The 23,909-nt window shown below is 43.1% G+C and overlaps 1 long non-coding RNA gene across 1 annotated transcript in view; it reads right to left on the minus strand.

Annotated features, from left to right (window-relative positions):
* The window catches only part of LOC142408708 (uncharacterized), a 79,475-nt gene that overhangs the window by 4,538 nt on the left and 51,028 nt on the right, over positions 1–23,909 (minus strand). The window contains exon 3 of the long non-coding RNA XR_012775384.1: positions 11,831–11,975. This is a non-coding gene — a long non-coding RNA (uncharacterized LOC142408708). The remainder of the gene's footprint in view (positions 1–11,830; positions 11,976–23,909) is intronic.

Here is a 23,909-nt window from a genome sequence, read left to right on the forward strand (position 1 = left end):
GCTAACATTTCCCTCAAAATAAATCTTGCCACCAAGATGAATAAAATGTTAATAGTAACGTATGATTATTGCAATTACTCTAGCCCAGCCTGTACACCAGCTCTTCAGTAAGTTTCACACCCATTCATGTACAATCACAGTGTGCTCTCCATTGACCCGGATGCATTCCTCACTTACAACATTTAGGAGGGAGAAAGGGAGCGAAAGAAAGAACAGGCAGAAATATATGCTGGTCAGAGAAAGTAGTCAGGTCCCAGAAAAATACCTCTAAGAACTCTTTTTCCTATTTTAACAGTTTCCTCTGGTTCAGTTGAATTTTCTCTGTTTACTGTTTATTTTCTCTATAGTTTTTAGGTTTTCACAATTCATTAACATATCATTCAACAAGTCAAGAGTTTTCAGGATTACATTTCCAACATTTGGTTCTTGCTATGTTTCCACTTACTGAATTTAAAAAAGAATATTGCACTTTAAATTTCACATTTATTGTTACAATTATGAAATCTCTCTTTCCTCCAAGTAACTTAAATTCCTGGATGTTTCCTCTCTATTTTATGTGATTCTAATTGATTATCCACTATGCCAATAATGTAATTAAAAAGACAAAAATCAGAGTTACTGCAGGGTGAGCAGCTGTCCTAGAGCTTTAGGTCACCCTGATTTGGGGCGCTGGAGAAGTCAGTGATGTAATTAAGAAAGTCCTAGCATCTTCATAGGCATGCCAAGGTTATCCTCCCCAGACCTGTGCCTTTTTCCTTCCCTTGCCGCTCCAAGCCCCATCCCTGCCAATACCTGCCACAGGGAAAACGGGACCCTCACAGCTGGCCTCTGCCATGCTTCCAGCAATCTCTGTCAGCCAGATACAGGATACTGAGGGTGGCTTTAATTTATTCTTTCCTTTTTATCTGGTGTAAAGGAGCAAAAGAACTGAAACTCTCACCTTTTCTCTCTTCGTTAAGGATAATGTATTCAGACCTCTCCAAACAGAAGTGCCTAGTACGTGTGTGGTACTAGGGAAAGAGCGTTACCTCTTGCATTGCTGGAAAGTCTAAACACATTTAAGTCAAAGGCAACCAAGTTTCTAACACCTCTTGCAGTCCCTGTCTTGGAAGAGGAATTGCCATAAGAGGTACTATTAAGGACTGCCCAAAAAGGGATTTCTGGGGATCATTTTTATACACTGGGTGTATCTTTTAAAAGGGTTTTTTAAATTGTTAGGAAGAGCCTTAGAATACATTAGGATCTGCATACACATGTATGTCTCTAATACCACTTAATTCCTCCAGTGCTTTTTACCCAAAAGGGTTTATCTCATAGGCTCTGAAATAGACCTAGCGAGCAAAGAAGTGTGTTGGCTCAGTAATAGCGATAAAAGTCAGATATCATAATGCTTCCATTTCATTAAGAAGCTATCAGTCTCCTGGTTGCGGCTGCTTATGACCCAGGAAAAAGCGGACACATGGCTTGATACAGCATAGAAAACATAAGCTATATATTAATGATCACATGCTGTTTCTATCTCAAAAGGACAGTTCTCTTGGTTCTAGTTGTACATTGCTTGGTTTGGTGGTAGGAGAAAAGGGAATAGATGATTCAGTTCCTATAATTTGTAAAAAGCATCAACGATTTTAACCCGCATTTTCCCTTCAGTCATACTCTCATCTCAGTTGAAGCTTCTTGTTTGATGTTTTCCTCCACTGACTATGACCATCCTTTAAAACACTTGAGATGAAGTCAGGTAGATCAAATAGAACATGGCATGGTCCGTGTACGCTCTAACAGTGTTAACATACATCAGTGAAGGGAATGGATTACTTCCCCATTCAACCTAAAATCATTTTTGTCCTCAAGTGCCATACACGTATGGCAGACTAAGGACAAAGAGGATCGAGTAACATCAATTGCACGGTTTGGGGTACCATTTAGACTAGCCATAGCAGATAATTAGACAGATACAGCTTTTGGTTTAGATGTTTGTGTGTTGGTAGGAAAGCACAGTGTATCAGCTGCTCCAACTGGGTCTCCCTGGTATCATTTTGGTGTGTGGGGGTGACAACTGCAGTGTGCTACCTGAAGTTCTAGGTTGAGAACTGTATTTTGATAAGACATTAAAGTCCTGCAAAGCCCTGCTACTTCTTCCATATATAGAAGCTATATTAGTGTTCCGTCATATTGCTCAAGAAGAAAACAATACATCTAGCTAATCCCACATATTCACTTTACATTATACCTTGCTTCCCATTTATTATAAACTTTTCTCCCTCTGCAATAAATTGATCCTTTTTTTTTTATTTGCTTTTCAGTTTTCCTGATTCCAAACCTCTCACTAAGCTTGATTTGCTGCTTCTGCTGGGCCACCTAAACTACGCCATGTGTATTATACCTCAGGGTAGATCATTAATTCCTACCTCTTTGATTTAGCTGCAGTCTCAGTCAGATTCCTGCATCATTTTATCTCCCTCGATTTTTTCTGCCAGTTTGAAACTCAGCTTTGGTTCTGCCTCCTTAAACATTAGAAGAAAGTACATTTCTTTTACTTTGACCTCATTTTCTCACCTGACAACACTTGACTTTTTTACTGATGTCTCCCCAAATCATGTTTTTTTTCCATTTAGTACTAAGGATAGCATTTCCGTGTTTCAGCAAAAGCAGCTATTTGCGTTCCTATCATGTTCAGAGTCATCCTATGCATCTGCCTGTGCAATTCTGAGTTCAGTGCCAAAACAATTTGGGAATTTGTATTAGAGCTAGAAAGCCTTTCTACTATCTTGATAGCTTAGCTGTATTTGCTGTCACAGTATTAATACGGGCCAGTTGATTCTGCATTCCTCAGTACATTTCTGTGTTCTCTCTTGTGCTCTGGATCACTGTTGGCCACCAGTTTCTAATCAAATATGTTCATGTGCAATGATACATTCATCAAATAGCTGGTAAAATTTCTGTTACTATGCAAAAATTCAGATCTCTAACTTCCAGACTAAACCTACAGTTCAACCATCTTCATATTTAATTCAATACCAACTTCCTTCACATTTTACTCATTTAATCCGAGTTCACATTTGTACTCTCCTCAGAGTCACGTCCAATACTGTACAACATTAGCAGTCCTTTCAGCAAAGTTAGGGTAATGTATCTTTCTTTTATCAAATACTGCCACTAAAGCTTAATTGTTAATGCTCTTCAGCTTAGATGGTCCACAATTGCTTGTCTCAGTAGTTTTAGCTCGGTGTAATGCTCAACAGCCCACCACATCCACTGCAGATTCATCAAAAAAAGCATCTGATTTAACAAAAGCGGAAGCTGGCCTGGCAACCCTGGAGATCAAAGTACACTAATGTATTTACAGGAGCTGAACATGCAACCGAACAATCTTCTACCATATTTAACTGTGCAATGTGTATCACTTTTTATTCTGGGAGGCCACCTTTACAGGTCGGTCCTTCAGTTCCAGTACCCATTTAGTCCTTCTGAGTCCAGAAAACAGGTGACATGCTAGCTATGTTACAATTTTATTTTGTTTTGTACATATCTGTTCATCTTCAACTCTTATCAAGGCACCCAAACCACATCAAATTGTATCAGTCTTCAGTTACTACTAAATGGAGCCACCACAATACTGATCTCCATCTCCACAACCAACATCTATTTTTTAAATGAATATGTAGATCAGAATAATTTTCTCTAATAAAGAGCCACAACCATGGCTACTACATAGATAAAAAGCCACAACCATGGCTACTACATAGCAGGGATGACTTAGGAGCTCATTTTCACAGAAGCACTTTGCAGCCCTCGTCACTACACGCTGTAGAGATTTGTGCCTGGGAAGATTTTGTTCTCCTTGAAGAGCTTGCCTTCTGAGTACGGCTTCAGTGTATAGACAAAACAGACTGTGATAGGGGACCAGAGGTGATAAAACCAAAAGGGTTTAGTAGAAAAGCAAAGGTCTCGACTTGCCATTTGGTCTAACCAAAGCCAGAGAGGAGCAGTTCAAAAGCTTCATGAGAGAGGATTTTTAGGGAGAAAGGCACAGGAAAATGAAACGCCGTTGCATTGTTTACATTGGGCAAGATGGTATTGCCAGAGCAGGCAATAGGCAGGTTATCACGGATGTCATTCCCAGCACAGAGCAGGCAGGAGTTACTAGTTTGTGGTGCGCGTGGTTCTGACAGATGGGGTGATACCGTCCTCTGGTCTGTAGGAAACTTCTCCTATTCTGCCTCCCCTTCTGTCCCTGACACTTCTTCCTCAGTGTGCTCGGTTGTACCAAGATCGTCAGGGCTCAGAACCTCAGCTGAAGGGGCATTCTGGCTCATGGGAGAACGTCCCCTGTATTATCTTGGGCTTTGCATTGGTGTAATGCACTAAGAGCTTTTATTTTATTTATTTTGGCTGGATAATGGGTGTGGATTAACAGTGCGTAATACTGCTTTACTCCAAGGCTGTTGTGTGATCTCTTGCTTTACAATCCAGCTACTGGTTGGAATTTCCTAAAGGCCTTCCACCCCCCACAGCTGGGACTAGATTTTCAGAAGATTTCTGCTCCCATGTAAGCACCTAAATTAATGTCAAGATTTTCCAGGGGCCCTGCATGTTGAGTGCTGCGTGGACTGGCACTATGAGATTGGCTCTTGAAAACTGAGCCCTGTGAAGTGGGAATTGTGCTATTTACTATCTGTGATGCTTTTTCAAATGAGACTTAAAATCATTCCCAGTATTTTCAGTCATTAGAGGTCATAGAGCTATGTGCCACATAAATAATTACATCTCTGCCTGCCCCTCTCTCTCTGCGACCCCTCAACTGTGATGCTGAATCCCTACAGTTCATAAATGGCTCACCAGAGGCCGTGGGGAAGACTGGGTCTATAATACAGCTGGCACAGGTGCCTGAAGTGGTGGCTTCATTTCCACAACTGATGCTTTACTTTGGGATCCATGCTAGTGAAGATGCTGGGTTTGTATAGGTTATTATTTATGCTATTATGTCAGTCGTATTGTTCAAATGGATTCAAATAAATTAGTCTTTCTAAGACTTGAACCAGTTCCTGAATTACTACATAAATTATTAAATAGTCTGCATTCAAACTTTTTACAGTATTGCCTGGTTTATAGTTTGGTAGGAAGGATTTCATGATGTAGGAATGCCACATTAATTTTACATTTAATAGTGATATTTCATTGCTTCTAAAACTTTTCACACTATCTCATTTCTTGTAGCCATTCCTAAGTCATGTTTTTATCTGCCAAGATGACATGTTCAAAGAGCTTTGGCAAAGCTTGTACGAAAAACTTGTATGAAAAATAGGATGTCGAGTAGCACTTCCCAAATGTGAGAGAGATACAGCAGAGCGTTTTAGAGGCCAATTAATTATGGAATAATTCCTGCAAACTGTGGCAGTAATTAATGAGCAAGTAACATGCAGTATTTAGAAGTGAACAGCAGTTAGCAAACACTATGCATCGTTTTGTGACTGTAATACAAGAAACAGTCCTGTACCCATTTATTGATTACGGGTATTAACAGATTCTCCTAGTTAATGATGTCTCTTGTGCTTATATCATCTAGCTGATATAAGCGTAAGTCACATCCTAATCTGAAATGTGACTACGTAAAAAAAGTAGCACTTTCTTTCTTGCATGCATTCACAGGAGAGAGAAGCAAGTTTCCACAAGAGTTTGCTTGGGTTGAGAAACCAGCTGTGATTAATTCAGGGAAGACAGCTGCAGGATCACACTGGCCCAGAGAAATTAAGACTTTACCGCACATCAGGAAGAATGCGTGATATAACTGGAGGGCTCAGGTGGCTTTCTTCTTACCTATTCCCTGGGGGGTAAGCAGGACTGCACCCTTTCTCTAGCCTTATGATATACCCTTTAAGCTTTGTGAAGCAGTTCATACACAGCCCTGAGGACACGATGAGTGCGACCTGTTCCCTTAGCGTATCATGAGGAAGGTCTCCCTGGCTTCTGTACACATCTCCGATCTGGCGCTGAATAAACTTTTTCAATTTGTGCATTATCAGTGAAATTCTCTGCTAGCTTGTTCAATCAGCCCCACCAGCCAAAATCTACTGACAGCATCACTGACCTGCAAGACCTGTTTTAGTACATGTCCATCAGCTCCTTCTGGTTTTAGATCATCAGGGAAGGGACCATTTCTTTCACTACGTTTGTACAGCACTTAGGACAGGAGACAACCAACATTAATTAGCAAGTCTATGAAATAGTTTACTTCATCTTAAAAAAAAAAAAAAAATATTAAAAAAAAGATGGTAATGAAAAATAAAAAGAAGAGCCCAGCCAAATTTGTAGAACTGGACAAGGAAAAGTAGGATTTTAACTTCTAAATGGAAGAAAGCTGACTGTTTTGGCACTAGCAACATATACAAGAAACCTGGAGAACATTTTTACATAGAGTGTCACTATGCTTTAAAACTCAAGGTTGTTTTAACATTGCCCTTTAAAGATCCCAAAGAGAATCAGCTTATTGAAATGCATTAAGACTGGTGGTTTTCCATTAACTACTTCCAATAGGATGAAAAAAGTAACTGAGAGAAGGAAGCCCTTTGTAAGGAAACTTACACCTGCTACCCAGGGTGTCTGCCCGTCCACTGGAGAATGTTTAGGTATGTTCAAACTGGAAAAAGTTGAAAACCACTGCTGGGACAGTGGGTCTATTCACCTGAGAAAGGCATGCAGAGATCTTTAAATGCACTAAATATTCTTAATGCTTACTTTTTTAAGCCTTAAAGTGCTTAGAAAGATCATGAGCAAAACTTTTGGGTCTTGACTTCTGTGATTTGTCTTAGATACCCAATTTTCCAAATTGAGAGTATCCAGAATTTGGCTAGCAGTAGTGAGGACTTTAGCTCATCTGATTGCTATGGGGTAGGTAGTATCTTCTTCCTAACTGTTTTCTGTAACATGTCCTGGGCTTGCTGTCCCGTCAAGAATGCAACCTTACTACAAAAATAATTTAAGACTTGAATGACTGACTCTTGAAGAAGGTGCTCAAGTCACAGCAGTCTTCCAGGCAACAAGGTCTCTTCCTGAGGGCACCTGTGTTTTGGTCTTGCTTCACAGCTACAGCCTAGTGGCCTTAGAACTGGACAGATAGCACTTGGCACCCCACTCTACATTGAAAAGGGTCCGATTTTCAGATATGAAGGAACTGCAACAGTTCCACTGAAGTCAAATATGTGGGTAGCTCCACTCTGGATGGGTACTTTTATGTGTCAGAATCTACAGTTAGTTGGACTTTTTAAGACGCATTAATCAAGTGTGTGTGCACACCATTCAAAGAAAAAGCATGTGATTCATGCAGTATTGTCAAAATACTTCCAAGAAGACCACTAATGAAGTTAAGCTCCCTGTGTGTGCCATTTTTTTTTTTTCTTAGGCATATTAACAGTCTTGGCAGGAGGTGTCAATCTGAGCCCAAAAGAAGGCTCATCTTTCCTCACAATTCCTTCTTAACTTAAATAGCGCAAGTATCAAATATGAATTATTGACAGGTTGAGATTGATCTGTCACAAGGGCATTAAGAATTTATTGCTTATTTCTGGGGGGAAAAAAAAAAAAAGGCTACTTTTATAGATGCCTAAACTGCTTTTATTTTGGCAAAGGATAAGAAAAAAGACAAATGCTGAATGTACATAAAAACAGCCATGGGACTGCATTTCTTTTTCCTCACTTTCTTATGGAAAGGAGAGTGTTAAACTGCCATCCACGAAAAGCAGCAATTTTATGCTGAGGTCTCCAAGTCAGTGAATTTACATCTCGTAAGAACACCCTGAGGGGCTTTCAGCTACTTTGCTTAAAAGGTAGACAGATACATTTACAGCAGCGCATGCAGAGCTCCATGTGCTAACATGGCCACATCGCTGCAGATTCGCTTTCTGGCACATGTGTGCTAGGGGTGACTTAGTTCTAAGCAGGTAATGCATCAGGACACTTTTATGTGTTGGCTGGGAATACAGTTCAGTAAAGAATGTGACTGTAATTACCAGTAACGAGGGTATAAATTTCTGATCCCTGCTTTGTTGGCTGAATTTTGCTAGTGTTTCTAAGCATTTACATTTTACAATTGCCTTATTTATAGCCTGAAATTTGGTACACTAGTTTTTCATGCATGTGAAATGCTTTTTATTGCATGTGGTAGGAAACTACTGCCTTCACAAACTAGCCTTTCATAAAAATATTATAACCAATTTTGTTTAAAATATTTTAATGTTATAATAACAGATTATTGGAGATTTTTAGTTGGAACACATTAATCCTATAGGTCTTTTTCTTATTTTGACTGAATAAAAACCTTATATCATTGTGTTCAAATTCATACAGTTGCTACAGAGAAATAATTTGTAAATAAAAAAAGTAATTCTCTGCTATATTATCCCCCCCAAACTGGGTCATATCTACCATGTGGAGTTACAATAGGAAATCTGGCATATTAGTTCACCCATAGCTTCAACCACCCAGCGTGCAAGACAGCAGTTTTTTATTTCCATTCCAAAGCCATTCAAGCAATTTGCCTGTGCAAATCGTTCCATCCACTTTATCACGCAGGTTGAGCGAACAGGTTTTGGAGAAAGGCTGTCATTCAGACTGGGACATTTGGTAAGATGCCTTTCTTTGGTGGTTGAGCTTTCCAAGACTAGACACTTGGAAGGTCTGCATGTTGCTAGGCTTGGATGTCTGGACACAGGAGAATAAAGACCTCCTACAAGTGCTGTAATTGTGAACTAATGCCTGAAGTTTACATGGCTCCCCTGCACATGGAAAAGTATCTGGGACAAAACTTGTCCTAATTCTCTGTTTTTTTTCAGCATCCATCATACTTGCATCGCAGCCTGGGACTAGGCTGCCCAGTCACTGCAGTAATAGTACATTCCAAAGCTGCTCCCTTCTGCAGGTAGAACAATGCCTGTCTTCAATAATATTTTGTATCATTTTAAGAATAGCTCAAGCTGACTGAAGTCAATGCTTTAGGGGGCCACCTTGCCTCACTAGTCAAGTCCTAAATCAAATTAGCAAATTAATATGTACCTTTGCTGTTGACTTGGCTTTCCTCAACGACAAATCAGGCCTTTTGTTGACTCTTGCTTTCTGAGCCAGAAGACAAAATTTTGGTCTTATTTTGGTTTTAGCTCTTGACTTCAGTACAGTGGCACCAGATCTATATGCATATCAGGGAGAGCAGAGTTTGCCTCTTCATATTTTTCTTTGAAAACAACTTCAATGGAAATGTCTAAAGGTGAGTCCTTGATTAAGTGGTTTATCATGAAGATGTCAGTGATACCTGCCTCTCTTGAAAACACTTCCTGCAGGATAGGCTGTGGTTGGCCATGAAGGGTCCTAAGGTAAGAAGAAGAAGAAAAAGCAGAGAACACAGCTCTTGTATGAGCTGTCCATGGAGCAGCCTCTTACAACAGCAGGGCCCAAGAAGAGCCTGCTCGTCTCTTCCCACCTGTTTTAAAAAACAAATAGCATGAAATGACACAAGGAGGAAGTAGACCACAGTCCTGCTCCCCTCCACTTTGACACATAATGGAGCGAGAGTACAAGAGGGTGTTCCTGACCTGAAAATGTGGGCAAAAGCACAACTATGCATTGTTAATTATAACATTATTTTTGTTAGCATACTACACAACTCAAACATAGCAGCAGCCAGAACCTGGCATTGACTTCAACCCTCTCTTTCCTCTCTTCAAAATGAAGCTAACTTTTGGCTTTTACTACAAACACCACGATAGCAGCTACTCCTCATAGAAGAGCCTGCACCATCTTCAAACCATGGAGAAGAGCACGTGAGCACAAATGAAGATACTCCTTGGTAGGCACGATTTCCCCCTCTGCTCACCCAAACACATGAAACCTTCACCGTGACCGCTAGTAAGGTCTGCATACAAACCGTGCATGACTGGATCTAGCACCTACTGGACTACAGCCTGTCTCATTTTGGTTTTACTTGATGGACAATGTACATGAGAAGTAATGTCAGGAACACAACAATTTCGTTTCAGAGACAGGAGGGAAAGCCCAGTTTCAGAGCTGACTTTCATTCCAGTGTCAAATGGAAATGTTTTTAAAAGTCAAAAAGTTAAGAGGGACATTTGGACATATCCCCCACAGGACTGCTAATAGCCAGGTGGGCAACTTGCTTGCTTACGAGTGGAAAAGCCGCGTTTAAATTCCTTGTCCTGCCTTTATCCCTACTGGGACTTTGGCCTCTGTCCCCTATGGTGGATACCAGGAATCTAACCACTGGCCTGCAGAGTGACTCTTTGGACTGGAGAATGGTGAATCATTCACACAACAAAACACCTCTGACAAGGCTGAGAGAAAGTGGGAGAGGCAGGTAGATAGGCAGACATGCACTATAAATCACCTCTGCACCCAGGCTGGACAGTATATGGGGTCACCAGTGCCCCAGGTGGACACACTGTTTCCCAGGTAGTCATTCTCTCTTCTCTTTCTTTCCTAAAAATTCCAGCCTAGCCCTAAGAAATTTTCCCTCAGAAATTTTCATTGAAACCAACACACTTCCATGAAACATTTTGTATTTTTGTAAAATGCTGTATTTTGACAGAAGAATGTTTTCTGAAAGTTTTTTTTCCAAACAATTGTCATGACAAACTCTAATGGATGCTAGGGGTGTTTTTGACAAACCTGATAACAGAGAGAAACATCAGCTCAAAAGCAACATCAAATCTTAGGGCCCAATTCTGGAAGAGCCCATTGCTCATATTGACACTGTGACTGCCAGCCTCAGTACAACACCTCAGACCATTACTCTGCCATTCTTACCATGTAATAACAGAGAGTTTGGGTTAAAACATACCATCTTTCTACGCTGTCACAGTAACTTTAAAAGCCAAAACCTCATTCTCAAAATATTTCACCCAAGATACAACGTAAAATTGATATAAAGAATAGAGGACTAATGTTCCTGACCACATGGACTACTCTGAGATACCACATCCTATTGATAATAGATTTCCGTGGTACCATCAGCTGTGTTCCCCTGAAACCTAAGCCACAAGTCTGAGGAAGTTTAGAAGGGACGACCTTTCATGCAGTAAAGAACTTTTCAATGTAATAGTGGAAACAGAAATCCTTTGTTTTCCTCAAATCTCAAGACAGCGGCTTTTCATCCTATGTTCAATCAGGGCTCAGCAGAAATATTTAAAAGGAGAGAAGAAAGGCTTTGTTTTTACAGGGCCCTAAAGCTGCTTCTCCCTCCTCCTCCTCCCCTGTACTTCTGACAGACTTTTAGGCTCCGTAACATCAAGCACACTTTATTAGACTTGGATTCACCATGATTTTATAGGCAGGTGTCTACATTTAGAAAAACCTACTGTGTGCAACTTTGTACATTTAAGTGGCTGTGACCTTCTTGAAAAGTCAGATTATTGTCTTATGATTGACTCCACGTGGTTTACACCAGCAGAAGTGTGATCGAAGTGTAATTTGCAATATTCTGAGCAGTTTTTTAAAGGGGCAGAAACAGCCGTATATAGGCTTCCTTGGATTTCAAGTTGACTTTTGATTAGCTTTTTGTGCAGGTATTCCAGGTGTTGCCATTAGTTAGACATTCTGATTCTGGTTTCTAATTATATAGTCCACAATTACTATCACCTTCCATTTCATTTTTGACATGGCATGATCTATTTGTAGATATATTTTGGGTACTGAGGAACTAGAGCTCCAGCTAGGTATGATGCGACACAAATTGCATGTTGCAAATTATATGTTCAGGTCTCCGGAGCACAGCTTCATTCGTCAGCCTCCCAGGGGGGCTGGGAGTGTAACAGCAACACTCGCTTACCTGCTCGGTGAGAAAAAGGTATCGAGGCAGCTGGCTCTCTTCTGCAACCAAACAGGGGTGGGAGGACACAGCCCACAATCTGATGGGCTGGCTGGCTGCTGCTGGGGAAGGCGGCCACAGGGGACTCCTTGAGAAGGCCCTTTAGCTGGAGAAAAAAAGAAAAAAGCTGATTCTTCCAACCTCAGCATTGAGCTGAGTAGTAGAAGACAACCAGGACCCTCCTGAGTCTTTCTGGCCGCGGCGGTGGCAGGCTGGGGCAGGAGAATGGGCAGGCAGTGGCGTGGATGCCTTGTCTACCTACAGTTCCAGCGCGAGTCAGCCGCACAGAGAAGACTTGCAATGTCATTTCTACACAAACAGCATTCAAAGTACTCCCTTCCTTGGGAATCCTGACCAAACACAATATGCTCAAATCTCAGGGAATTTTTCTTGTTATTTTGGCCTCTAAGTAGTATCAGTTCTTGAGGCAAAACACTGCTATTGCTTACACAGACCCCTAGCCACCTTCATAAAACCAAACTGCCAATGAAGCAGCATGTCTTCCCATGTGGGAAAGAAACAGCAAGTGCTGTGCAAAAGCACAACCATGTAATGCTTGCACTTTAACATAAATACCAATATTTAGTACCCTGTAGGCACTAAAAGACACCTACACTGGGTGACAGAAAGACTTATTCACAGACAGCAAAATTAAAAACAACTGAAATAAAAACTTCTGTATTTCTTTCCCAGAATAAGTTGGAAGCAAGTCATGTCCTGAGATATACCAACATATTTAAATCTCTAATGCTGTTTAGTGGTATTGCCCCTACAGAACATGACAAAGAGGATCAGCAATTTTTTTTCCCTCAAGTGCCATCACATTTTACATTATTTACACTTTTGCTGACTGAAAAAGCTTAGCTGGGAAAACAACTGTGTACAGTAGTACAACACCTTATTTCTATTTTGAAATAAAATTGGAACAATTTTGAATTTAAATTGAGAAAACCTTGGCTAGAGCTAAGCATGCTTTGCGCACAATGTGTCGGCGATATATTTCTGTTTTTCTCTCCCTTCTTTTTTCACTTCTAGAGCCCTCTAATAGAGCGTGCCCATCCTAACAAATGGTTCCAAACCCCTTTAGGACACACTATGAGACCACCTTTTACCAGGCCTCAAAACAGATGAAAGCAGAGCTCTACACAGGTGAACGTCTACAGCCTGACTCCACAGTTTTCAAAATTTTCTTTATGGATGCTATTTAAAAGCGACAGCCGTTTTGCAAGAGCACGGACCCCTCTCTGTCCATCTCTCCCATTCTGCTTTGCTGCAGACACTGCTCGGGTGCGTGGCGCTGGGTACCCCAGGCAGAGCCGCACTAAGAGCTCGGCTGCAGAAGGCTCCTGGCTCAAGCCTGGCTGGCTTGTCTCGCCACTGGGGTTTGGTAGCCAGTGCCAGATGAGGGAGCACCGGTTTGCTTCGGAGCCTTTTACCTGACAATCACTTACTTCTTAAAAAAAAAAAGCTGGCTTGCAGTCTGAGTCCAAGGTTGAGCTCAAACTTAGGCCTCTCCTTTTAGAACGTCCTTTTGGGCTCAGAAGTGAAGTTGGGAAGTGGAAGAAGAGGAGGATAAGAGGACAAGCTCCATGGGCCACTCTCTGCATACTGCCTTGATCTTCACTGAGTCCAACCCAGGCTCTCCCCTAGGTTAACCCCCATATCAAAATGGTTGGTTAGGAGAAGCAGGCAGGAACGTAGCCGCAGAGTCTTCGTCATGTTTCCAAAAGAGAATCTGGCCCATCTTGAAAAATGAAGCCTGGAATAAACGAGGTTGTAGCAGAGTGATATGGATTATACCTACACTGGAGATGTACTAAAAGGAATGTGTTGTGTGCAGCTTGACCGGGAAGGAGGTATGAAGTAAAGCATATATGAAGCAAAACACGTAAACGACCATGGCAGCAATAGTGGGAGAGTTTAATTATCTAGACCTCAGAGTGGATTACATTAAGCGGAGGAAGCAAAGCTTGATCTGGTACAGGACTGCTTTCTAATTTAATGTGTACATAAACCGGCAAGGAAGGGAAGAATGCCAGATGTGGTATTAAGCAACACAGAGAATCTGATTTAGGACATTAAGGTATAAAAAAAAAAAAAAAAGGTAGAAGGAGCCGCGACTGCTAAGCTAAAACAGCTTCTGCAGCAACATTCTCTACTCCGGCTACAAGGTGTACGTACCCTCCAAAATGGAGCGCAGAAATAGGAGCTGCTGTGCCTACACGTCCCCGCCGGGGCGATGGCTGGGCCCGCGACGCCCCTCGCCCGCGCCGACACAGCTCTGCTCCAGGGCAAAGCGCTGGTACAGACGCCGCGCCTTCTGCAGCCAGCTGGCAAACCCGCGTACAGACCGTCTTTCGAACAGGCTACGGAGACCTCACAGATAAACTACGGTAGCTTTATGTCACCTCTGCCCTCTCTTGATCTGCCTAATGATCTGCAAAAGCAGGCGAGCAACGCCTGCGGGCTCGGGGGCCTGTTTACGTTTTAGCTGCCTCTCGAAGGTGCTTTCCGGGTCACAGAGCTGTCGGGAGTCACCTTGCTTGCACGGCCAGAAACATCCCTCCCAAGGCGACTCCCTCCATGCCCTCCCTCTATACGGAGAGCCTCGCAGCAGGGCTCTGGCGTAACGCCTTCACGCGTAGAGGGAAAAAGTTTACCAGGTGGGGACTCGAGCCCGTAGCGAGAGAGGGATGCAGCGTGGCACAGTAAATCAAACACAGCCGTGTAATCAAACACAAAAACGTACGGAAGTGCCACAAAAAAATCTAGCATAGACATACAGCAATAGTAACCTTCTAGGAAGAAAAAGGGATTTATTTCAGAACCAGGTCAGATTTTTTTTTTTTTTCCTGAGGAAATATAAGCTTTCCTCCAAAAGGTGTTCTGGCGAGTTTCAGGTTTCCTTGCGAACGCCCTACAAAACATTGTTTAGAGCTCTTAACACGAGGCAGCGTCGCCGCTCCGCCGTGCTAAAAAGCCTCAGGTAATTTATGAGCTATTTCACGTACAAGGCCAGATTCTGGTCTCATGCCACGCGCTGTAAAACTAGAGCCGCTTCCACTTCAATATATCCAGTTCCAGACAAGTTCACCACTCGGGCCCCTACCACGGTTTCAGTTTCCTCTATTGCATTATTATTATATTACTTAGCAGGTCTGCTGATGACACTGCGTTCAAAATGGAGCAATTATAAACACTGGCAGGAAATGCTGGAGTAGCAAATGCTTTTTAAAAAATGGCAAGGATGTGAAGAAATTCAGTGGAGATCTCTCATCTAATATATGAAAAGCAGAGGACCAGGGAAGGAATCAGGGGGGCCACAAAAGGGAATGACTGAGAAGTCAGTGACAGATGAGCCTGAATTAATATCCTTTGCCTGAGTATTTACAGAAGCTGAAGGTCACATCCCGGAAACAAGGATCCATTTTCTTGAGGGGGAAAAAATGAAATGTTAAAAGGCTTTATGATCCAATCTGGACAGGTAGTTAGTTAATTAGAACTATTAAAAGTTGACAGGACCCGAGACTTAGATTAACTGCGCCTCCGAAGTTGGAAGGAAATAGCAAGGGAAATTGGCAAAGCTTTAGTAACGCTGCTTGATAACTTCCTGAGGAAGGTATATCTGGAGATGCCTAGAAGGTAGCTACTCCAGCTTCACTTTTTTAAAATAATAATCTTAAAAAAAAAAGCCAAACTTTTCTTTTTTAAATCAAGGGAGGATTTAGGAATCCGCTCTCCAGTAATCCTAACTGCAGCCACAGAACGGATATTGGAAACACTAATACGGGACAGGGTTATGCAACACGTAGGAACAGCCAGCCCGGGGAAGGGGAGGCAGCTGGATTCACGGCCTGTCTGTCAAATGTGCTTAAGTTCTTTCAGTACTTTCCTCAACAGAGAGGCAAAAGTGAAGTGACGGGCATAATTTACCCAGATGGAAGAGATTCATGCGGTGTCGCACCTCACAAAGAGATTGATCTGTAGAATCAGGAAAGCACGGTATAGAAAAAGCGCAATAGCAAACGGCTTCAAAATCATCTGTGGGACAAGAAGCAGGGCATCAGCAAAACGGCATGGTTCAGGGTGACTAGAGGGACAGGAACAAGGCGGCACTCCCAAATTTCAGCACCATACCCGCTTCTCTTCAACTTTTATATAAATGGCCTGCAGGGGATATAATTTTTAAAGTGGAATTTTTTGCTGATAGCACATAAGTGTAAAATGGTGCACAGCGCAAGCAAATTTAAAATGATTTGAATAAATTAAGCTTATGGACAGATAAAGGGCACATCCAGTTCAGTGCAGCGAAGTAAGATGTAATGGCTGCAAGGCACCAAATACAATCAGAGGCAGGAAAAAGGGAGGAGAAGAGGGAATACTGACCAAGGGAAAGGATATAAGATAATTACTGATAAAATACTGAATTAATGCTTAGAATAACCAGGAAAAACAAAGACAGGCAAATTCTTCGGGCTCAAAAAGACAAACAAATTCTGCATACTACATGCTGAGTTGTCTCCTCAGTAAAGCTGAATTGAAACACCTTTTCCAGCACTCTAAAAATACTGATAAAAACCCAAGAGTTTGAAAGTGAAGAGCCACATTGTCTCAAAAAAGACACAACACAATAGACACTTAAAATCTATTTTCCCCTCCCCCCAGCAAACAAACACACAAAATTACTTTCTTGCACTTTGAATGTTAATTTGGGGTCTATCTCTGTAAAAAAAAAAAACAAGCATAAATAAATTGAAAGGTAGTTATTACCGGTGAAAACAGCCTTTTTACTGCAAAGGTTATGACATTAACCCAGGGAAAAATTCATGAATATTCACAATCACCATTTGTCATTAAGAATCATAAAATGTGAAATGTTGAGTAGGGCTTTAGAAAACTCCTCCAGCCTGCTAAATTCCCTCTTCACTACTTGCTATTATGCTAGCATATATACCACCATTTTTTTTGGCAGTGCGTTTTACAAACCAAATTCCTGCAAGTTTTCCTTGTCCGTCTCTATGAGGAAAAGAGTACGAAGATAGGAATCACAAAGACCTGCAGAAACCTGCTAAGATATGAATGATTAAATTCAGCCAAGGATCTCTTCAGGTGTTTGTAACCAGAGCCAGGAATTCGCCCAAAGAAACACAAATATTAAAAGAGGACGAAGTTATTGGGTTTGCCCCTAAATATCTCAGAAACTATCTAGTTTTCACATTTGCACTTGTCGGATTTGTTCGAGCAACCAGGTGCTACACAGTGTGTGTGCAAACACAGTGGAGAGCCTTCTGCAAGGGAATAAAAAGGCTGGAAGCCTGACTGGGGAAAAAAAATTAGGAGGCAGATGTTTCCCAACCAGAAGCAGCCACAGGCAGGTAGAAGGACTGAATAAAAAGATGAAGCTAGGTGAGGTGCTTCAGCTATAGTCTCAACAGGCAAATGGCTTTGCCAATATTCTGCAAAGCAAAGAAACGGCACAGGCACGGAGCATAAAGCTGGGGTTCCACTTACTGAGCGAGAGCAAATTCTGCAGAAGAAGCCTTTAACACCAGAGGGAAGGGATGAAAAGCCACAGCAATAAATGAAGAGCCATGGTTAAAGCAGAAACCATATGCTTTCAGTGAGCAAAGCGGTCTCCCATGCGGAGTGCAGCAGAAGTCCATGTGTAGCTACATGCACAGAGACACACAATAGCTTCTGAAACGTTTAGGAAAGCTCAACTGTTTATCTACATAGTCATGCTATGAAAACCAGTGTGTCAGTGGAGGCCTGGCTGGCAATCAGCAAGGAGAATAGCTGTCCCCAGCACAAAAACATCACAGGCCATTTGCATGTTTGCTGTGCTCAGGGATTAACACACCGCAAGGGTGGTGGGGCCAGGATAATCCACAGAAAGAGAACAGCTACACTGCAAGAGGAATGAGGAAAGGTACCCAGGCATCCAGATGAAGGACAGGAAGGAGGGAGTGCATTCCCATCTGTCCCTACGCTTTAGAAATAAGGGAAAGCACAAAGCAGGGAGTTTACATCCTGGAAGTCTGAGCTGTGTCATATGAGCTGAGAACGGCTGGCTGGGCTCAGCACCTCCGGGAGCCACAGCAGCCCAGGTTTGCGTGGCAGAGGCAGGGGGTAGCTCTCTGCTGTGGTGCCCCGGAGAGCAGCCAGAGCTTTTGGAGGCTTCTGGCCGAGGGATGCTCTGTAACCCCAGTCAATAAAGGCTACCCTGATGATATGCCCTAGCATCTGTCTCCAGCTGCTGCACAGGCTCAGGACCACTGGGTATTTCTGCGACGTTAGCTGCGTGTTACCTAGTCCCACCACCACCATCCCCTGCTCCGATCTCGGAGTACCTGGGCTGCCCTTGGGAAGCACATTTCCAAAATGCCTGAACAGCCCTTCTTCCCCAGAGAGAGCAAGCGGTGCGATCAGATGTCAAATTCTCACCCTACATCCACATATTGCTGATGATAGAGCTCACCTCCGGTAGCTAGCGTTCCTGTTGCATTCACATCTTCCCTCTGGCCTATTAATACATACAGGCACTTGTGCTCATTGGCATGGTGACTGTGCTTATGTCAGTCATGCTTCTTTGTATTCTCCCTGCTTAGCCACTCGCTGTTGTGCAAAGGATGTGCATCAGGCTCAACACCTGCTAGAAATCTCTGAGCTCTCTGTGCCTTTCCTCTCTTCCCAAGCGCTCTGTCCTCACATCAAGTATTTTGTATTCTTTTTCCAATCCCATTCTCAATTTTATGACTTTTCCCACTCTCATTTTCCATCTATCCAGCTTTCTCGGAATTTCTTCCTTTGTTATATTTGCAGTATCGCTCAGGTTTTGTCGCATTTGAATTGCAGCCATTCAGAGCCACGTTAACGGACAGAAAATAAAAATTAAAAAAAAAAAATCCCGGCTCCCTTTCACTTTTCCCTACCACCCCTCACCCCCCAGAAAAAAAAAAAAAAAAGCTAACATCCTGCAAGAACAAAAAGTGAAAGACAAGCAAACTGAAATTTTTGTCTGGCCTGACTCATCAACACGATGAATCCTGGAAGCACTTACACGCAACGGTAACTGGACTCTTAGCTACACCGTCACCTTACGCTGACGGGGGTCCTCGCCGCTGCCACCCAGGCAATGGCACCCTGCCCCCTCCAGGGTCTTTGTTCCCGCTTGTCCTCTCTCGCTGGGAGCGGCAGTTGTGCAATGGCACAAATAAACCCAAATCCCGATCCGGCTTAAATCAAACCTGACCAAAAAGGACGCCTATTTTCAGCCATGTCCAATTCTTACCGTGGTCTAGACCTAACTACAAATGTATCCTCAGTCACAGATAATCAGAATTCACTATGTCAGTAAAAGGATTTTGGCAAAGCCCTGACAAAGCTTAAACGCTCTGCAGAGACATCCCGGATTTTGGCAGTGTTTAAGCTGGGAAGGTTTCTGGGGTTCAGGGCAGACCCTCGGGTTACTTAGAGGAAGTCTCTAATTGAAAACCTAGCCCTTGCTGTGTAAAGCAGATGTTTTGATATGAAATAACATCAGGAAAACATTTGAAAAATGGGCTAACTACAGTAGGAAATGAAAATACATTTCAAACCCTTACCACTTAGTTTGTCCCCTGAATTCTCTGTTCCCTTTTTTCTGTATTCATTTAGATCCTAAATGGCACAGCGCTACTAGTATGGTTTTATACAGTATGTGTTATTATAATATTTATTACTATTCATGCTTAAACATCTTATTAACTCTCAAAGCAGAATATGTCCTACTCCACAGGACTCCTTTCTCCCCACAAAAACAAGGAGCGCCTTGCAGATACATCCATGCAAAGCTTCCCCCTACGCTGCCCTTCTGAATTGCCCGGAGAACAACACGGAGCCACGAACCACAGCCCAAGGTTCAAATCTTAACTTTCAGGAATTCACTTTGCACCGCTCCTATCACCTTGAGGAGAGCTGCGCAGGGCCGCCCCCCACCCCCACCATTCATCAATACCTCTTTCCTTAAAGATTTTTCTTTCCTCCGTTTGCTTGCTGCATTATTTCCCGGAGGACTGCTGCTGGATTGACTGGGCTTTAATTGCTCGGCCCTGCCGGGCTCAGGGTGGAATTTCACCTTCGCTTCTCCCCCCGCTCCCGCTCTCCGGAGCTGCCGCAGCTCTCAGTGATTTCTGAGAAACAGCGATCAGCGATTCACTAAGTTTGTCACTTTATTGCCTTCATGTGGATACGCCCGATGTAGGCCAGCTGATCTGCATTTATTCCCGCTATCCCCCCTCCGCTTTCTAGGAGCTACCTTCCCAAGATCTGTATTACTTTCCAATCGTCCCTTATTTTAAAAGAAGTTTAGTGTTGTTATGACTTTACTCATCACTCCTTTCCTCCTCCTCCTCGCTTATTAATGGACACGCTCCTTGTAGTGTCAGTCCTCCTGCTGAAGCGTCTGTACGGTCGGTTCTCATTCCCCCGACCAGCTTTAGCCAACTTTGCTACTTCCCCCCCATCCCCACCACACGGCTTTTTCCAGGCTGTACTCCTGCTTTCGTCTGCCTGCTTCCCTGTTGACAAACGGGTACCTTATGCCCTCATATATACAAGTCATCCTTCATGCATCTACAACAGGCAGAAATTTGCTGCCACACGAATCTCTGGCACAGATCCGTCAGGAAAACAGGGAAGGTGAACGAGGAGTATCTGCATTATCACAGGCCCTGATACCTCGGCAGCATCAGTCAGAAGTTGCCTGTATCCCTTGCTATTAATCATTCCTAAGACTCCTCACAACAAGACCAAGTTGGGGGCAAAGGCTCTGCAATGGGCAAGAAGGTGGAGAGGGGCTCCGCTACCTTGCTTCTGCCTCTTTCCTATCCTCTTGGAGCAGCTCAGCACTGCCAAGGGGCCAAAAACCTGGGCCAGTTTTCCTTGCACTTCCCTGTTTCTGACTGGTTCCGCATATCACTCCTCACCTGTGCTCAGTGGGTGTTCATTTTGCCTGTGGTCACTTGTCCACGTGTCCTGGCCTGAACCCTCCTGACCCAGGACACACACACTGCCCAGTCAGTCCCTTTTATTCTCCCAGTGCTACATGCTCCAACACACGATCAAGTAGGTCCAAGTCAAAGGTAACCCAGCTGTGTTTTAAGTTTTCACATGGTCTCAAACTATGCAGCCTCTAGCTGGAAGCACAACTTACAATATAACTTTGGCAAGATCTTCTCAGAGGGGATTCGTTTCAGTGACTGTCTGCGAGAAAGTGAACCTCCCTTTGCCAACTCTTGCCTCTTCCCCTTAGTTTTCTTGGTTGCTTTATCCTCCCCATGAAGGTCTATTGTGCCTGCTAAGTACATGGGAAAACACAGGGATGGGCCGCAAGAACGAGGGCACACAGAACAGCAGTCTAACATATGAGAAGACCAGAGCACGGACTAATGCCTCATTCCCAAGTTTAACAAAGAGCTTCTCAGCTTCCTGCTCCTCGTCCAAGCCAGTGTGACGGTGTGCTTCCCTGCCCCAACCTGACCTTTAGCTCCCATAACCTGCTCTAGCCATAACCACCAGTGGTGGCCGTAATGGATGCGTCCGGTCGTGATGGCTGCACCTGGGCCAAAGCGGATTCAGGAGACAGATAACAACACAATAGTCAAGGGCTATTGTGCAATGCGCCCACCTAACCACAGTGAAGAAACTAAAATCAGTGGTTGATATGCAAATATGACTATGGGTCTGTCATCTCACCCCCATAAATAGTGAGCAGCCCCAGAGCCCTTGGAACTCTCCTGCACGGCAGCGGGCTGCACGCCAGGGTCTCCCCTTGAGCAGGGACGCCTCTCAAGGTTACTGCTCGAGGCTGAGAGATTCCTCGCCGCAACAGATCCTCAGTAAGCAACTAACAGCATGCTAAACTTTGAAATCTTAGCTAAGTGATATAAAGGATCGATTGCGCACATATAATCCTTTAGACATAAACTGTTGGCCAAGTCTGGGACTAGGACCGGATCTAGCCGCACCTAGACTCCTCTCTGAGGAGGAGTTTAGAAAGCAAGGGCGTCCTTTCTGAACCTCATGCCTCAACAGGAGGGTCTCCCTGACAGTTTTGTCCTATCCTCTATGCAGTAAATCAAGCATACCTTGCAATCGAATCTTGTTAAACCACTGTCCCATTAACCACTGAACCTTGTTAACTCACTGTTTTATACCAATAAAGTATATTTTTGCTTCTCTCTTACAAGCGAAGGGCATCACTCCATCCGCAAAAGCCTGCAAGCTCCCTTATGAAAGAGGGAGGAGGCTAGACACCCGCTGCTCATCTCCAGGAGGTCTGTGCCCCGAGGCCAGCCTTGCGCAGAGCACCCTCGCTCCCTCGCGGGAACGCAAGAGCCTTACGGTTGCACATGAGAACTTCAGGATCACAGCTGGATAGCCAAACGCTGGTGTCATCACGTAAGGCTGCATCTGTTGCTTATGTTCAGTGGAGCAGGGGAAATAGCCAGGGATAGATAAGGATAAATAGGAAAGAAAGGCATCTGCATGAAAGCAAAATTCAGGTGAAAGACCTCCAGAAGGCAAAAAATAGGGGCTTTGGCCTTCATAGCCTCTGCTGACGGGCTCGCACAAAGGGCCTCAGCGTGCAGCAGGTATTCCAGCTCTGTTGTTGTGCAGATAATTAAAAACAGTAATGAAAGGGAGGTTTTTTATGCCTGCGCTCTAGCCACAGCCACAGCTCCTGAGCTGCAGAAGCTGAGTGGTCCCTCTGCAGCAACATTTGCATTATTGCTAATCTGTAATTGGGATCCCCACTTGGCTCTATGACTCTCTGACCATTTTCAGACCTTTATCATTCAAGTCAAGAGGCTCCTTCCTCTAGAAATTATATTAAGATTTGAAAGCATGTTTCCTAATTTGTTTTAACAGGCTGCAATGATTTCTGTTCATATCTACATGAGTGCATTGTTTTCCCAGCATACAACTCGAAAATAAAACAAGAATCATATCCATTTCATAATTCCTTCTAAAATCAGGTATATAGAAATTAAAAAATCTTGATATTATTACATCTTGATATTATCATCATCTAGCAACAGGAAATAATGATGAAGTCTTGCTTTCTCCCTCAGACAGCAAGGACCAAATTCACATACAAATCTAAGTGAATTTGAAGTATTCCACCTCAAGCAAGCTAGCCGGTGTAAGTAAGCTACCACTTACTTTAATTTCTATCTTCTTACATCCTTCTGATTGCTGTCTTTCTTGCTACACACCTCTTTCCGCCCCTCACCATGTAAATTATTCCATGTTAGACTCCTTCAGATTCAGTTAGACCAAGAGGATTAACTTCAGAGCTGATGCGTGAGGCGGTGTAAATTCTGCACTGGGGTGTGAGAAGGGACGAGATCTTCCCTGCAGGCTTTGGCTGTCCTCCTCCTGGATTTACACAGAATGGAATCCCAATCCCTTTATCATTGTCAGGAGGAGGCTGAGGAATCTAGAAGTACACAACATAGCAGCTTAGATTTATTCAGACTCATCTCTTAGTTTGGGTCTGATACAAGTATTGTGTAGACTTGTCCCTTCCAAATTTAAGGCTTTGTCTGGAAATGGTGGGAGAGGTTCTTTCTTAGGGAGATAATTCCAGAGTTAAACAAACAAACAAACAGGATATATAAAGTTATACGGTCCCCAGTATAACTGAGGACATACTCAGATCTCTAAATGCAAGGCACATGAATACCCAGTGTCACCTAACTTCATTTTTATTCACTTAAATGGGAAGCTCAATGATCAGAGCTGCTGTGTGGCTACAGCTTTCACTGAGCCCTGTCCGTTTCCAGCAGTCCTGGGAGGAGAAAAATCAAGCCATTTATTTAGGTGACTTCCTATAGATGGAGGTTCGTAATTTCAGTTTTGCAAGCCTGAATGTTTGCAGATGATATAAAAAGATATGAAACAGATATTGACTAAACTCACTTCAACATTTAGATAGTTCCTGAATGTAATAAAATGTCCCTGCCAGAATGATCGGTTTTCTGTTGGTGCAAATTCA

Source organism: Mycteria americana, chromosome 4 (genome assembly GCF_035582795.1).
Source record: "Mycteria americana isolate JAX WOST 10 ecotype Jacksonville Zoo and Gardens chromosome 4, USCA_MyAme_1.0, whole genome shotgun sequence".
Taxonomy (NCBI): domain Eukaryota; kingdom Metazoa; phylum Chordata; class Aves; order Ciconiiformes; family Ciconiidae; genus Mycteria; species Mycteria americana.